Source organism: Dermacentor variabilis, chromosome 4 (genome assembly GCF_050947875.1).
Source record: "Dermacentor variabilis isolate Ectoservices chromosome 4, ASM5094787v1, whole genome shotgun sequence".
Classification (NCBI taxonomy): Eukaryota; Metazoa; Arthropoda; class Arachnida; order Ixodida; family Ixodidae; genus Dermacentor; species Dermacentor variabilis.
Genome location: NC_134571.1, coordinates 17,044,016 through 17,059,559, shown reverse-complemented (window position 1 = coordinate 17,059,559; position 15,544 = coordinate 17,044,016). Strand labels below are relative to the sequence as shown.

Genomic DNA, 15,544 nt, shown 5'->3' with positions numbered 1-15,544 from the left:
ATTTTTCTTATAATTCTTGAGAGAAAGGGAAGTAACCAGTTTCAGGGGAATTTGAACGGCGCGTACTGACCTTTCACTTGCAACGATATTTTCATGGTGTGAATGGTCTAGTGCCGACAGGGTTTGTTTATGGTTCGACTAAGCAAGTCAATGCATCCAGTAGAAACTAACGGGACAAAAAAAGAACAACAACGGAACAGTGGCACCATATGAGAGATAACCATTACAAAGAAAATGAGATAATGAACAGACAGAGGTAAATAGGTTGGGAAAGGCAGGAAGATTCTGGCTTGCTACCCTGCCCCGGGGGAAGTGTAAGAGGAAACGAAAGACGGAAGGAATAGCGGAGAGAAAAAGCAAAGGCACGAAAAATAAAAAAAAGTTGTTACTCTTCAGGGTACTTTTGGTTTGTCCAATGGCTAGCATACTTCGCTAAAAGAGCCCTGCAAGCGCTCGCCGCGCTGGAGCCGCTTATCGCAGCTCTTTATATCCTATAAAGCTTTTGTTTGGCGCTTGCGCTGATCACACAGGGGAGGCCCACACACCAGCTTCGTCCTAGCGCCTTTCTTTTTAAGTTCACTTGAATTGGTGACTACAGACTTGATACGGAACCTGATAGTGGCTTCATGGATGATATTTCTGAATTTATCATCAGAATGTTGAACTCGTTTTCACCGTTGCGCATGCCTCTTTCTATGTCATCATCATCCCTCATCACACGTTTATGTCACCGTTCCCCCTCCCCCTGTGCAGAGTAGCACACTAGAGCACGTTAGCTCAGGCCGAACTCTCTGCCTCCTTTCAATTAAGTTATCTCTCTCTCTCTCTCTCTCTCTCTCGTGACGTGCCAACAACAAGAAAGAAAATGGAGGTTGTGTAATCGAACTATAACACAGGCTTATACTCGATTGAAATCTCATCTCAGATTAACAACACCTTTAAAGGGCCCCTTATTAGGCAACATGGAAAAGTTTGCTTATGCGCTGGAAGGTGTTACATCCCCTCTAGCGATTGTTCTACCGCAAGAATTCTTCAGATTGGTTCCTTAATAGCCGAGATAAAAATATTTTAGTGCCGCAAATGCATGATTTCAGGAGACAAGCGTCACCGTCGACATAGACACTCTCCCAACTTGGCCCCGTCTAGCCTCCGCAAGCGAAATTCCCTCCCTGCGTTCTCCCATACTGGAGGTCGAGGATCACGTGACCACAGGTCACGGGCCTTGGCTTCTTTTCTTTTCTCGCTTTTTTTTTTTTGCAGCGAAGCTGTTTATGTTTACGGTTCTGTGCATTCTTGTTCTGCGTCAACAAAAATGTGCGCCGATCCTAGTGATAGTGCGGAGAGGTTCTAAGAGCAATGGATTGCACATACTCCTGTGGATTCCGGGTGGTGGGCTGCGGGACCTGTAGCACGGCCTTGAACTAACCTTGTCAAACCTGGGATCCTAAGAGGTCCCAGGCACAGGGGTAAGAACAGATACTACAATAGGATCTTAGTCCAAAGGGCCGACCCGCGTCGACTATGTGTACGTTCGCACCACCCTAAGTATGGACAGCTGGGCTAGTTGTTTGTGATTAGCATTATGGAACATCGTTCCAGCGCACAAATGAACAAGGACGTGTTGTCCTTCTCTTCTCGTGGGCTTTCTCAACACGAACGCCTGGCGTTCGTGTTGTCTTTCTCCTCTCGTCCTTGTTCATTTGTGCGCTGGCACGATGGTTTGCACCCCCCTCTCTTTGTCGGCGTTCCAAGCGCTTGCGTATCTAGTTTTCCTCCCTTCCGCTCTCGTGTGGTGGCGGTGCTGTCGAAACCTTGCTAAATTAAACGTCACGCGTCTCTAGTTCCTTCCGGCTCCTCGGGGCGGCTGCCCCGTCGTCCACGCGAACGTATAAAAATAACCAAAAAAGACAAGTTGCTCTTCTCCATTTTGAATTGCATATTATCTTCTGTAGTCGTAATGGGAAGGCCGCGTGTAGACCGGACTCCCGAGGAACAAGGCGCCCACGATGAGCGACGTCCAACATGCGCTTGACGCTTTGTGTACGGTCTCCATCGGTGGTGTGGGCCGCCTGCCGGCGACGATTCTCGTCGCTGTTCCGGCCGTCGCTCCTCGTAGTCGCGTTGCTCCTCGGGAACGCGAACTTTACACGAATATGATCGAATTAATATGATAATAACAGAGGTGATACGAGAATGTGTGTGTGCACCTATCGTCACGATGACCACCGATAAAGACAACAAATAGGTTCGTACCTTCGTTCAAGATTGTGTCGCCTCTGTGTCGTATGCTAAACAGCTTCTCTGGTCATTCACCTTCATATAGTGGAATGGCTCATGATTTTTGCTGCGCTGCACACTTTAGTTGACGCTCCAAGGTCGATCCAAATAGGTCGGGTCGCGAAGCTTCGGGCGAAAAGTGGTTCAGTACAAGTTGTCACCGACATCAGCAATGGTGGTTATAGGAGCAGCGATTGAACCGCGACTATGTTTGTAGTGAACAAACATTGAAAAAAGAAAGCGTTTTTTAATTCAAGCGAGACACAGATTCATTCAACGAAAATAAAATTCTGGGTCAACTTCATATATTCGTGACGAGTTAAGAAAATATAAGTTTATTTAATTTTATTATTATTAACAAATATATTTCTTTCCAGCGCCAATCGTTACAGGGGGCGTTGACGCCGCTATCACTCGCAATGCAATGCACCAATGTGCAGAAAAGCGCGCTCGTAAAGTTCACCTGTTGAAATACGCCCCCCTCACACGTTGTTCTTTCTTGCTTGCCGAAGTTTGTCTGAATTTGGTGATGCGGGTAGCTTCATCGCTTCTTAACCTATTCAGTCAAAAATTGTGAGTTACGACCATCAGATAAATGTGTAGTTGTTTTCGTGCGACTGCGCTGGCCGACGGGCTTGGCATCCGACGATAGGATCAGCAGTCTACACCTAAAGCTTTCGTCGGCCTCCAACGAAAGTATGTTGTGTGCAGGGGTGCGATTTCGACAACCGTATGGCTAGCCTTTTCCTGCATCGCTTTCCGCGTTTAAATCTCGAAACGCCCATAAAGTCGAATGGCAGGGCATTTGAACATATAGCTCTAAAGGCAGGCCAACAAAACAAGTTTCGCGCCTTCGAAAACAAAATGGCGTGACTTATGTTTTTAACGGATATGGCGTCCCATTTTTATTATTATTTTTTGCCGCCGGAAGTGTTCCCTCCCCATACAGATGGCGCTAAGCCCCATGAGCCATAAGGTTTCCTACAAAAATTACTAGAGGGAACTCTGGCGCTGCAGTCGTTGTCCTACCATGGGAATGATGGGAAGGACATGGATTTGTCTGATCTTCGTGTTTGTAGATTCAGACGTTCTTGTGGCTTTGTATATTACGCTATATAAATCTTATTGTCGTATTATTTCAGCGCAATCTATATTCTTCGAAGTGCAGAAGACGCCGGGAACGCGTACAATTGCTATTAATTGCAACAATTGAGCTTGTCCAGGTGGCCAAATCGAAACGCGCCAAGCGTCTCATGGCACTGGCATGCCCGCGATAAATTCATAATGGTGTTTCATTTGCTTGTCGATGCGTGCATCCGTGGGTTAATGGTTTCAATATCAGTCTTCTGTGCTAGAGTCCCTGTGTTCGAATCCTGCCGTCGGGCAATTTTAATGATGTTTATTTAATTATTGATTACGCAGAACACTGTTGAAAATGGAGAGTTTACTAAGTAACAAAGCCGTTTGAAGCCAAAAGGACGAAGTTCAGGCAAATCCATGTGCTTCCCATAATTCCCATGCTGAGACAACCGCTCCCATTGCAGCTTCCTTAGACACTAGCGCCAGAGTTCGCTCTAGTAATTTTTGTAGGAAACTCTATGCCATGAACCGCCGATGCTACGTTATATTTAGAATGTAGGGGCTCCTATGGAAGCATCGCTACCAGGTATATTTACCTTGGACGGTCGCGCGCGCGAGCTGTTGCGTTTGCCTAGTATCGCGCAGGGCATGATTTCGCGCGCTGTGCACGAGAATATCTGGCTAGCAGTGTAAGTCAGTCTTACACGAACACTGAGGAAGGCGCAAGCGGATCACAGAGCATGATCGCGCGCTGGAACACGGTGTAAAATGACAATTTGGTTCTCCGTACACGCGACTACACGACATGCGAAGAAGCAGACGAAACGGAAGTACATCCATCTTGCTGCTGTACGAATTACGTAAACTAGAGACGCCGACATATGGTTTGCAGGTTTTTTTGATTTCTCTCTAATTCGTGTAATGAATCAACAGGTCAAGCAAATAACTGATTGCCTCGAATAATTCCCAAAGCCACGTGCCGATGTGAGTGGCGTCACAACACGGCGAACGACGTAGGTGCACCTGCGCGACAGTCGTCGACTCTCGTCTGGGAGCTCGGCGTCAGCGAAGAGAAAGGTGGAGGCGTTTGGTTTGAAATTTCAGCTCTTTTCGCGGCGCGTAGCGGTATAATAACATTGAGGTGCGATCGTCAGCGTGCATTGTACCGCACTGCGCTTGTCAGTGCGAAATGGCCGGACCTGGTGAGGTACCCCCATGAGGAAGGGTCTTCGGTCGAACTTAGAGCGAAATGTAAAATGACTGTTTTCTTCAACGCGTCGTACATTCCCCTATCTCTAGTTAACATTACTATGCATTCTCAATGAAATGACAAGTTCATCGGTAATTTATTTATTTATTTAAATGTACGTTACAGGCCCCTAGAGGCATCGTGAGAGGCGGGAGAGTACACTCAGAGATTACAGTATACAATAATTAGAATTATATGTGAATACATTACAATAATACAGTATCAAAATGCGCTAATAGACATTAGTTGCCGCAGAAATGCTTGGTGGTGGACTCGTACCCAGGAACATCACGTAGAAGCCATGCACGCTATTTACAACGCCACGCAGGAGGCATGTTGCACCTTTTTTGATGTGGGTGTTTGTGCATCTACTTTGTCACTAGACTTGCACATACATACATACATACACACACATATATATATATATATATATATATATATATATATATATATATATATATATATATTGCACTACTCAAGCGCAGCAAAGCTTTTGAAAATGGTAGAATTTGTGTTGTGGTGAACGCAGATGCAACACAGATTCGCTGTGTAACGATACGACTACCTATTGCTTTGCCGTTCTCTACAGCACTTACATTCTCCAGGCACCCATTCTGTAGCTCTAATAAATTCCTGTTTATCCGCTACACGCATTATAAAGCCTATATAATTGTTGTTCATAATTTGTTTTTATAACAGAGTAGTAAAGCGCCTCGCACAAGTACTTGTACGTATCGGAAAGAGCCGTTAGGCACGAACTCTTCCCTTCTGAAACCTGCAGCTCGCTTGAAAGGCTCTTCGCCTTCAAAATAATCTGATGCGGCTTGTCGAGGAAGTCAGACATTCGAATGCACAGCACAGCTATCTCCGTGGTTACGTCACTAAAATTAATGAGACCAACCAAAAAGAAAAAAGAAAAAAATCAGTGAACCTAAGCACCTTTTGTGAGTTTTGAATGCGAAAGCATTAATGTCCAATTGAGCGCTGCTAAGTGCTCCTTCGCGTAATGAGCTCCTCGCGGTCAAGCGGGCTCGTTTAGACGCTTGGCCAATGACTCCTATAAATAGCACAAGGCCAGTGCGCTTCAATCCTTGACGTCATGCTACTCTGCTCGACTGCCATAGAATGTAATGGGAACGCTCCCGAGGAAGCCGCGGTGATTTTGACGTCGCGGCTTTTGTCACGCCGGGCTTGGCAACGGAAATTTCGGTCCAAATATCATGATTCCATAAAGCAGAGTGTTGTAGTGCCTGGCGGTCTTTCTGGACAAAGAATGCGCCCCGGTGAGCGTGCAACTATGGAAAGCCATTCAAGCTTCGTCGTCTTTTCGACACCGAAGAGCTGGTGACGAAAGCAGTGTCACGTCAAGGTAACTGACAAGCAATTATGTGTCGCATCTTCGACTGTTCAACGAACCGGATGTGACAAACGAGATAAGTTCTGGGGCCCCAAACTGTAAAGGGGCCTTGGACTACGTGCAACCTACTGAATGCTGCAAGGATCCTACGCTGACGACTTCGTGAGAACAACATCGACCCTGGATTCACATGAAATTGCTTCTTCATTGCATCGAGGGCGGGTCGAAGGTCGGACGCCAGAGGCGGACACCAGAGGCGGAGTCGGGCGGAGTGGTGCGACACCATGGCTGGGATATCGCAGACTGTGCGACAGTTCAAATTGCCCGAGAAGCTTGAGCGTTTCGAGGGGGGCTCGGAGGCATGTAGAGACCTTGACACATGGTGCGCTCCGTTCTTTATAAACCATCATCATGTAAATTTGTACGTAAAACTTGTTACCTCTTGGCTCGGACGTCGCACGGGACCTATCTTTCTCGTAGCACCTGGCACGGCACCAGCCATGGAATCTTCGTGGCCGCTCGGACCCCTAAATTCCCGACAGTGCACAGTCCTGCTATCTAGAGGCTCTATTCTGCACATTCCATCATTTTATTCGAGGCATGGCGCAGGCGTAAAGCGTACACAATGAGGCTAGTGGTCCCGTTTTGCTTTAAAACTTCTTTATAAAGCTTTAGTCAGGTCCAAACTCGAGTACACTTCTTCAATCTGGGATCCTCTCTATTCTACACTTGTAAACGCACTAGAAGCAATCCAATATAATTCAGCTCGGTTCATTGTTGCTAATCATTGTCGCCCCGCCAGTACTACATCAACAAAAAGCTCTCTAGGACTTCCTAACCTTTCAATGAGAATGAAGCAGACCCGCCTATGTCTCTTTCACAAAATCTTCTTTATGAGTCCTGAACTGGAATGCACATTGTTCCTGCCACTTTCTTGCCTTTCATCCCGCGTGGACCATAACTTCAAAGTTCACGTGCCGTTCTACCAGACTGTCATGTACTTCCACTCCTACGTGCCGAAGGCAATCATCCGAATGGACTGACCTCCCCGCCTCCATCGCCAGAAACCCTGTTCATGCATCATTCAAGACTGCAATCTTGAACTTGTGACGCCACTACTCTCTGTAGCGCCGCAATACCATCGAGAGTAAATGAATAAATAAATAAATAAATAAATAAATAAATAAATAAATAAATAAATAAATAAATAAATAAAGCGAAGCAAACTTGATGTTTTGCTTAAAGAACTGAAACGAACGCACTGAACTTAACGTTCTTGATGAAGCAAAGCCCTCCTCCTCCCTCCTCAGTGAAAATAAAGCAGCTAGCTCAAAGCGTATGACTATTGCGTCGAAAACGCTTCTCGATTCCGTCGTCTGCTGCGTACAATCCATCGTCGGTTTCATTAGCTAGGATGCGTGTTTCCGGAAAACGATGGAGCCATCATATTGTTATTATGGTATGTGCCGGCAGCACGAGAACGGATGAAGAAGAGGTCGACTGTTCTCCGGTACTGTGGTTCGGAGCACTCGTTGCGTTTAATTAAACACCGGTGCAGGGGAAGGCATTCTGAAAGATTCCACCTACTGGACTGTCCATTTCGGCCACAGCTGATTGGATGCAGCTGTACGAGCGAGGAGGAGACGAGCTGCCGCAGCCTATCAGCAGCGGCCGAAATGGAGAGAGAGAGAAGTGGTTCTTGTGGGGAAGGAGCAAAGCCTAGCACTATCTGCTGCAACCCATGCGGGAGCACGGCTCAGCGCCAGCAGGGTGCCGGAGATGGGATTAAAACAGAGAGGGTAGGAGGGAGAAAGGTAGAGGGTCGTCCTAGCAGCATCAGAGCAGCCCGGCCGGCAGGGCCCAGTGGTTTCGACCGGAGGAGTAGGCTGAAGGTAGACCGTATAGGAGGTGGCCCAGCAGAAGCGAAGTAGTGGCGGATCAGGAAGCCCGAGGTGGTGGGAGGGCCGTTACCCCTTCTGTCTTTGTAGAGGAATGGATAGTCCACTAGGTGGACTCCTACAGAATACCCTCCCCCAGATCTCCTACACCGTCACATTTGGTGGAGGTGCTGGGTACGCTCGCTACGACGCTTAGGTGGATCTCCGTAGTCGACGCCACATCAGTTCCATCACGTATTCAAACGACGCTGCCCCGTCCACATACGCCTAGGCTTCATCACAACTAGTGCTATCGCACCTTTGTGACGCAGGGGTTTTGACCGGAACAAATGGCACGGATGTGGAAGATTGGTTCACCTGGTATGAACGCATCAGCGACCATAACAGATGGGACGCGACGCTGATGCTTGCCAACGTAGTATTCTACCTCCAAAGCATGACTCGAGTGTGGTATAATATCTGCCTGACGTCATCTATCAGCTGGACGACAGCTTGCAACATGGGCTCAGTCGTCCTCAGAGTCGTACATTTCCTATGTACAGGACGTGCCGCCTTTTTTTGCAAAAATGCAGACAAAGACATGTCGGAATCGGAAAAACTTAGCTATAGGCTAAAGGGAATCGCAGATGGCGCATTCAGTTTGCTTTTGTGCAAGCATTGTGCGACAGTCGATGCCGTTTTTGCGGCGTGCCGACGCTTCGAACAAGCTAAAAGCGGGCGCATTCCTCAGCGATTCAATCGCCGGCCAAACACCGCGGCTACTTTCTCCTGCATCCACGCTCTAGCGTTTCGTCAGCCGTCAAGTACATTTACGGTGACAGAGACCGTCAGTCGGGAACTGGAGGACATAGCTCCAGCGATCCATTATTCTCTACTGTTCGACAATGACATGACGACCGTACCACTCATTCAGTCTGTCGTCCGACAAGAGATTGCCAACAAGGTTCTCCCCAGTCAGTGAAGCAGCCGTTCGCTCCCAAGTACTCCAGTGGTCGTTTCAGGTGCGCCGAGCCTACGGTATCCACCCGTGCGTTAATGAAACCCAGCTGAATGGCGAACGTAAGACTGCCCCCTCTGTTGTACGTGCTGCCGCCCAGGCCCCATCTCTCGGTACTGCCGCAACCACTGGTGCTCATTTCCACGTCCCAACGTCACTTTAGGTCGCAGCTCGGCATATACGGCATTGACGACTCACGCGGCCAATTTTATTCTCGCTCCAATCCTCCAAGTGGTGATGTCCTCGCTCTGTCGTATAATCCCAGCCATTCGCCCTCCGCCTCAAGCTCGACAGTCCCGCTCACCACCGCGTCGACGTTCGCCGTCTCCGTCGTGCACCCGTCGCAACTCGGAAAACTAAATAATGCAGCGCCCGGAGGTGACGCTGCATTGACGACGCGGACCGAAAATCCTCTCTTGACCTCTTCTCCTCGACGCAACCGTATCGAAGTTCTCATTGATGGTCTGTCCGTAACCGCTCTAATACGCAGGCGCCCAGATATCCATAATGGTATCCGCCCTCCGCCGAAGTCTTGGGAAAGTACTCACACTCGCCGCCTCCTCTGCCGTTCGAGTTGCCAATGGAAACACAACTGCCCTACTCGGCCTATGTACTGCCCGCATTAACATTGCCGGCCGTGTTACGTCTGTCGTCTTTGCCGTCATCGAGAACTGCCCTCATGATCTGACTCTAGGTATTCACTTTTTTCACACTGCACTCTGCACTTATCGACTGCTCTTCCGGCGTTCTGCGCTTAGATCTACCCCAGTGTACTGCCGACGACGCCCCAGAGAAGCCCCGCCTTAGGTGCTGCCAATTCGTTCGTTTGCTGCTCCATGTCGCAACACACGTCTCAATGGTGCCCTTCCCTGCTCTCCCTGACGAAGACTAAGTGGCACATCCTGTTCAGGACGTTCGCTTAACCCGCCATGTTACGTTACTCAGCACCATTGAGGCAGTTCGGAATAATCAAGGGTGCCTTGCCATTCTGAACTTCAGTTCATCGACGCAAGCTTTTCCGCTGGATATTTTCCTAGCGACGCTGCATTCTTTGCAGCACTGTACTGTTTCGGCACTGGCTACTGATCCTCAGCTTGACTTGACTACTGCCGAGTCGACTTCAACTTCCACGTATAAGGACATATTACGCCGAATGATTTCCCCTGACCTGCGACCTGATTACGCGGATGCCCTCTGCTCCCTTGTAGTTTCGTACCGAGATATCTGCGGTTTTGGTAGTCGTCCGTTGGGTCAGACCACCCTGCTTTCACACTGCATAAACACAAGCGATGCCCTTCCCATTCACCGGAGACCTTACTGTATGTCAGCACCTGAAAGCGTCGTCATACTAAACGAGGTCCACAGAATGCTCGAGAAGAACATTGTAGTGCCTTCTTACAGTCCTTGGGCCTCCCTAGTCGTATCGGTGAAGAAAAAGGACAGCACTTGGAGGTCTTGCGTGGATTATTGCCGTCTCAACAAGGTCACCAAGAAGGACGTATACCCTCTTCCACGAATCGACGACGCGTTAGATAGCTTGCACGACGCCGTCTACTTCTGCTCCATTGACCTCCGCTGTGGGAACTGGCAAATTGCTGTTGACGAAAACGATCGCGAGAAAACAGCCTTCATTACACCTGATGGCCTCTACCAATTTAGTCATACCAAGGGGGGCACTACAATGCCCCTTCCACCTTCGAACGCATGATGGACTCTCTTCTTCGAGCTCTTAAGTGTTCCATATGCCTCTGCTACCATGATGATGTTCTTGTTTATTCGCCCAACTTACTCCTACACTGTAGCAATATATTGGCGCCAACGCGCTTGTTTTTTTACCTTGAGACAACTTACCTACCAGTGGTGACGAGCGCACGTTCTAGGCCGCTTATCGCTATCCCGCGAAACGCAAGTAACTCAGCCCGACTGGGCTGGCTCAGAAACGGCCGAATATTACCGATAGCGTTGCGTGCACCAGAGGTATGCGCTTGCGCGACGCAAGCGCCGGTGCTGCCATCTCTTGTTCACTTCGCTACTTACGCACACCGCGTGAGGGAACTTTAAAGCACCACCTTACGTACACTCCTTTTTGTAAACTAAAAAGACGCCGTTGCCATAACTTTTCATTGTACGATAAGGCATTAATCATGATTACAATACAAACGCAGCAGTGAAAAGCGGACAACGTTGCAGAAAGCTTTCTATGTTCAACCAATAGTATTTCATATAAACGCCTTCTTAAAAAAGTGATGGCCCGAAACAGAAATGCCAACACCACCCGAGAGCGATGCAGATGCCATGAGCATGCCTTATGAACAAAACATTTTTATGGCCCCAAACGACGAAGAAAATATGGCGATATGCATTCCTCTCGAACGCCATTGCATATGGGTACTCATTAGCATAATTAAGGCGGCTCGTCGTACCATAAATTATGGCGGAAGATATCTGCAATGGCGGCCGAGTGCAACTTCACGCAACGTCAAATTTACGTTTACAAAGCGGCCTTTCCTACGACGCTCCCCACGGCATACTCCTTCAGCCAATCAGCAAGCTGACATGGCGGCTATGTTGTACGGCCACCGCATATTGGCGAAATTGCAGATTCATTGCAATGGCCTCAGCACGCTACCGCTCACTTCGTTTTTGAAGCGCTAACGGCGTAATATAGCTGCCAAGGACAGGAGAAATGTATTAGTCGATAAACTTTGCAACTTACGTGACGTTTCATCACGTTGATGAAAACGCAAAATTGCATTTTGCAAAACTTCCGCTTCCCGGCACAAATTTTAAAACACGTAACCTCTCGACAGCCAATGAGAGAGTCAGCATGGTGGATAATGGTGGCCTTGCAGCTGCCATGCGTGTCAATAATAGACCCATAGGATGCGCTGGTTTGGCCCAGTGGTAAGACACTCCGCTTCTGTGCGCGGGGTCGTAGGTTCGGAACCCTCTGCCGCCAACATATTTCCTTTTGAATTTGGTCTATTTTTATACATTATTTCTTGATAGCGATTACCGAGGCGAAGGTATAACGCAGGCGAGAGCTTGCGCGGACAAGGAGCGCACGAATAACACAGGCCGGCGAGAGCGAGGGGGACGTGGTGCGGCGGTGCCCACACGCAACACTTGCAGAGCCAGCGCGACCCCAGCAAGCTTATACGTGGTTGTCTCGTGTCTCCTTCCTTCGTCTGTTCTCTTATACGGCGCCTTCTTTGTAATCATGCGTAACCAACTCGCCCACCAGCACAGCAAGCGTTCCCTTCCGCTCGCTCTGAACCGTCGAGGCGCGCAGGTGACGTGGCGTCGCAGTCAGTGAGAATTTAGGTGCTGTCTCGCTGCTACAGACACCGGCTTTTTCACGCATCAGCTGGGTGTCATATCCATCGTTGTTTATTTGGATAGTGTTGTCCGCACAAGAAACGAATTCTGGAGTTGCTTGTATGCTAAGTGCCCAGCAAGCTTCTCGTCTGCCCATTCCCTTTGTCAAACAGGGCTTGTGACGTGGTAGTCATAAAGATTGAAAATGATTGGTGGCATCTTGTTTTAGAAAACGCTGAAGGTCTCTAGGAGCATTTTTTTTGCTGGCCTCGCTCTAATGTACCGTGAGCAAGTATATCAGTTGCCTCATTGGTATTAACGCCTAAATACAGGGCAAGCTATTGAAACTGTATAGTAAATCCGAGACAGCGCAGTTCTTTCAAAAGCCTCCTCTTGGAGAGCCAAGTTAACGACACAAATCACATGCTATCGTTACCTGCCACATTATTAATAAGCTCCGACCAAACTACATATTGCAGGTGTTTGGAGTGCTTCTTAGTGGATATGGTATGCATCATTCTACCTTTCGAATGGATATTTTTCGCAAACAATTCTGAGGCAGCTCGCTTAGATGAAATACTAGACTTTGCGGCTCTGCTACAAAAAGAAGACATTTCACAACTTCTAAACGCCAGTAAAATTGCCGCCCTACGCTTTTTATTGTTTTGTTGCCTTCTACCATATGGGTGGTATTTTGACATTCGTAAGCGTGGCACAAACACTTTCAAGCCCCCTTATTTGCTTTTTCAAATATATATATATATATATAATAAAGGAAACACAAAGAAAAAAAACCTTAGCAGGTTTATCAGGTTTCACAAATAGGCCGCCAGCGAATATTTGAAGCCGGACGACTAACATTTTTTTTTTCTACCAGCGCATCTCAACAAGGAATAACAGCCATTTTTCTTGTCCCTCCGTACCGACACAGGTGCAAGCCTGCATCGCCTCGAGGCGACGGAGCAGATGGCGTTGATCCCCGCTTCTCGGAAAGTGAATATGTGATGTGGCCTATTTCCTTACTTTATTTTTTTTTCTTCGCGTCAGCGCAGGGAAAGTAGGTAAATACATAACCGCAGACCAAGAATTTCGCGCCGAGAGCGATGAGCCAGACGGCGTCAAATAACTTGCCGTCACGGACGGACATCGGAAACATGTGGCCTGTCACCAGTTCCCGTAGTACGGAGGGGCTTCACACAGCATCGTGCGGGACACAATTACTTTAGTACCCCGAGGCAACAAGCTCCTGATGGACTCAGCGCAAGTATGACTGTATTCTTGGCAGCTACCGGGACCAGAAAAAACTACTTCGTCGGTACTTTCGAGAAAAAAAAAAAGAAAAAAAGAAAACGAAAGAAAGAGAAAGGAAGTGAGGCGAGAATTGCAATAGAATAAAAAGGAAAGATTTGCCCGTGGTTTCAGTCTCTTCTATACTGAGATATGCGCAACACAAACTGCTTAGTCATTGCTGAATCAACGCAACTGATTCTGTTAAAGCTGAATTTGCTTTCGTGAAGGTTTTAATGTGCCTGGATTTTTACACCTCTGAAGTGCTTATAATATTCCTTTGCATTTCAAAGAAACTAAATGGGAGATAACAAAAGGTCAATTTTTATAACGAGTGTTTTGGGGAAAGCTTCTTTAAGGAGAAGTGGTATTGGCTATGTCTTCATGACAAATGTAAAATAAAGTAAGATATAAAAGAACACACCAATCCTGGTTCGAGCATGGGAATCATTTTGAAGTCAATTGCGCCACTAGGCTTGTTGTCTAAAACAATAAATAAATAAATAAATTAAATAAATAAATAAATAAATAAATAAATAAGCAAACGAATGAATGGCTTCATTTAAATAATCGCTTTAGTTCTAAATTTACTGTATATTTACCCAAATTTATTTCGAATGAGCGGTCGGACACTCGGTTGTGATTTCCTGTGCACACCAACAAAAGTCATCATAAAATTGAGCTTGTATTTATTTTCATTCAACTTAGTATACTTGCTATGGAGATACAATTGAATTACAGTAAACAAATATTATGCACTATATTCAACACAGGTCGAGTTCTTTGCCAGACTTATAAGTGATGTCATGACACAACTTCGTTGGTGACAAAACAAAGCACAACCTCGTGCTTAGCAGCCCAGCAGCATAGCCACTCGGAAACCATGGCAGGTCTTTTGCAGCATGAATAGAGTACAGTGCGTTGGAGAACACCCGACAGCTGATCGCACAGAAGCAGGGCACAAGTAATGGTTTCGTATTTGTACGCTTTCGCTGAGACAAAGTGCGGCGCACCGCCGACAGCGCCATCTTGTTCCTCTAGAGCAAACGGCTCCGCAGAAAAGGGCCAATAAGTTGTTTTCTTTATAATTTTCTTATTAAATTCAAATCGTCATAGCTAAGACATGAACTAAAGCCAAGCTGAAAAACAGGAATCTTGGCGTTTCCGTTTCAGGACCACAACATGAGGCATGCTGTAGGCGGGGTTCCGCATTTATTTTAACCACCTGGGGTTCCTTAACGTGCGCGAAAATCTGAGTAGACCAGCGTTTTTGTATTTCGCCTCCATTGACACGTGACCGCTACGGCCGAGGTAGAACCCGCGACATCGAGCTTAGCAGCGCAGCGCCATAGCCTCTAAACTATATTACGGCTGGTGAACAGCTACGTCTTTTTTTTTCATAGAAGTATTGCATGTCTTCAGTTGTCGAATAATTATATGGATATGACACTAGGAAATGAGCTTTAAAAGAAAGGAGAGCATGCGCACCCACCTACACACGCACGCATACATTACACAATGGCGAGCATTTTGCGCGAACGCGCGTGAATCGATGAGCGATGCAGAGGGAGTGACAATGCATTGCATACTGTGCACGTAAGCGTTCAGGAAATGACAAAATCAACCAGCCGAATATACAAAATAGACATTATGAAGAAAATGAAGTACCCGATCTATGTTAATCGGAGAATTGTGTTTTCGTTTATTTCTATTAACTTCGCTTGCGACGAAGGAGGTGCTCTTCAGGCATTTTCGATACTGACGACATTAACCTTTGCCCTTTCTTCACGGCGCTAACTAGCGCTCCACATAAAAAAAGTAGCCGAATGTGTCTGAGTCACATATAGGGAGAAATACGTTGCAATGTATTGCTCACGAGCAAATAAATAGTCTTCTTTCACTGTGACTTCCTTCGAGAAAAAAGACTGAGGGAAAAGAAAAGTATAACTCGGCTTAGCAACGAGAACGAGCGATGTGCGGTAAAAACAAAACAAGGAAACGCGTGCGAAACGTGCCCCGCGTCGCTTTGTATTACATTTCGCATCGTCTGTACAGAGACGGAAACAACCAGCCTTATACTG

General features: G+C 47.2%; 1 protein-coding gene across 1 annotated transcript in view; it reads right to left on the bottom strand.

Moving 5' to 3' along the window:
* Nucleotides 1-15,544, bottom strand: part of LOC142577708 (corticotropin-releasing factor receptor 2-like) — a 311,337-nt gene that overhangs the window by 52,908 nt on the left and 242,885 nt on the right. The gene's annotated exons all lie outside the window — the stretch shown is intronic.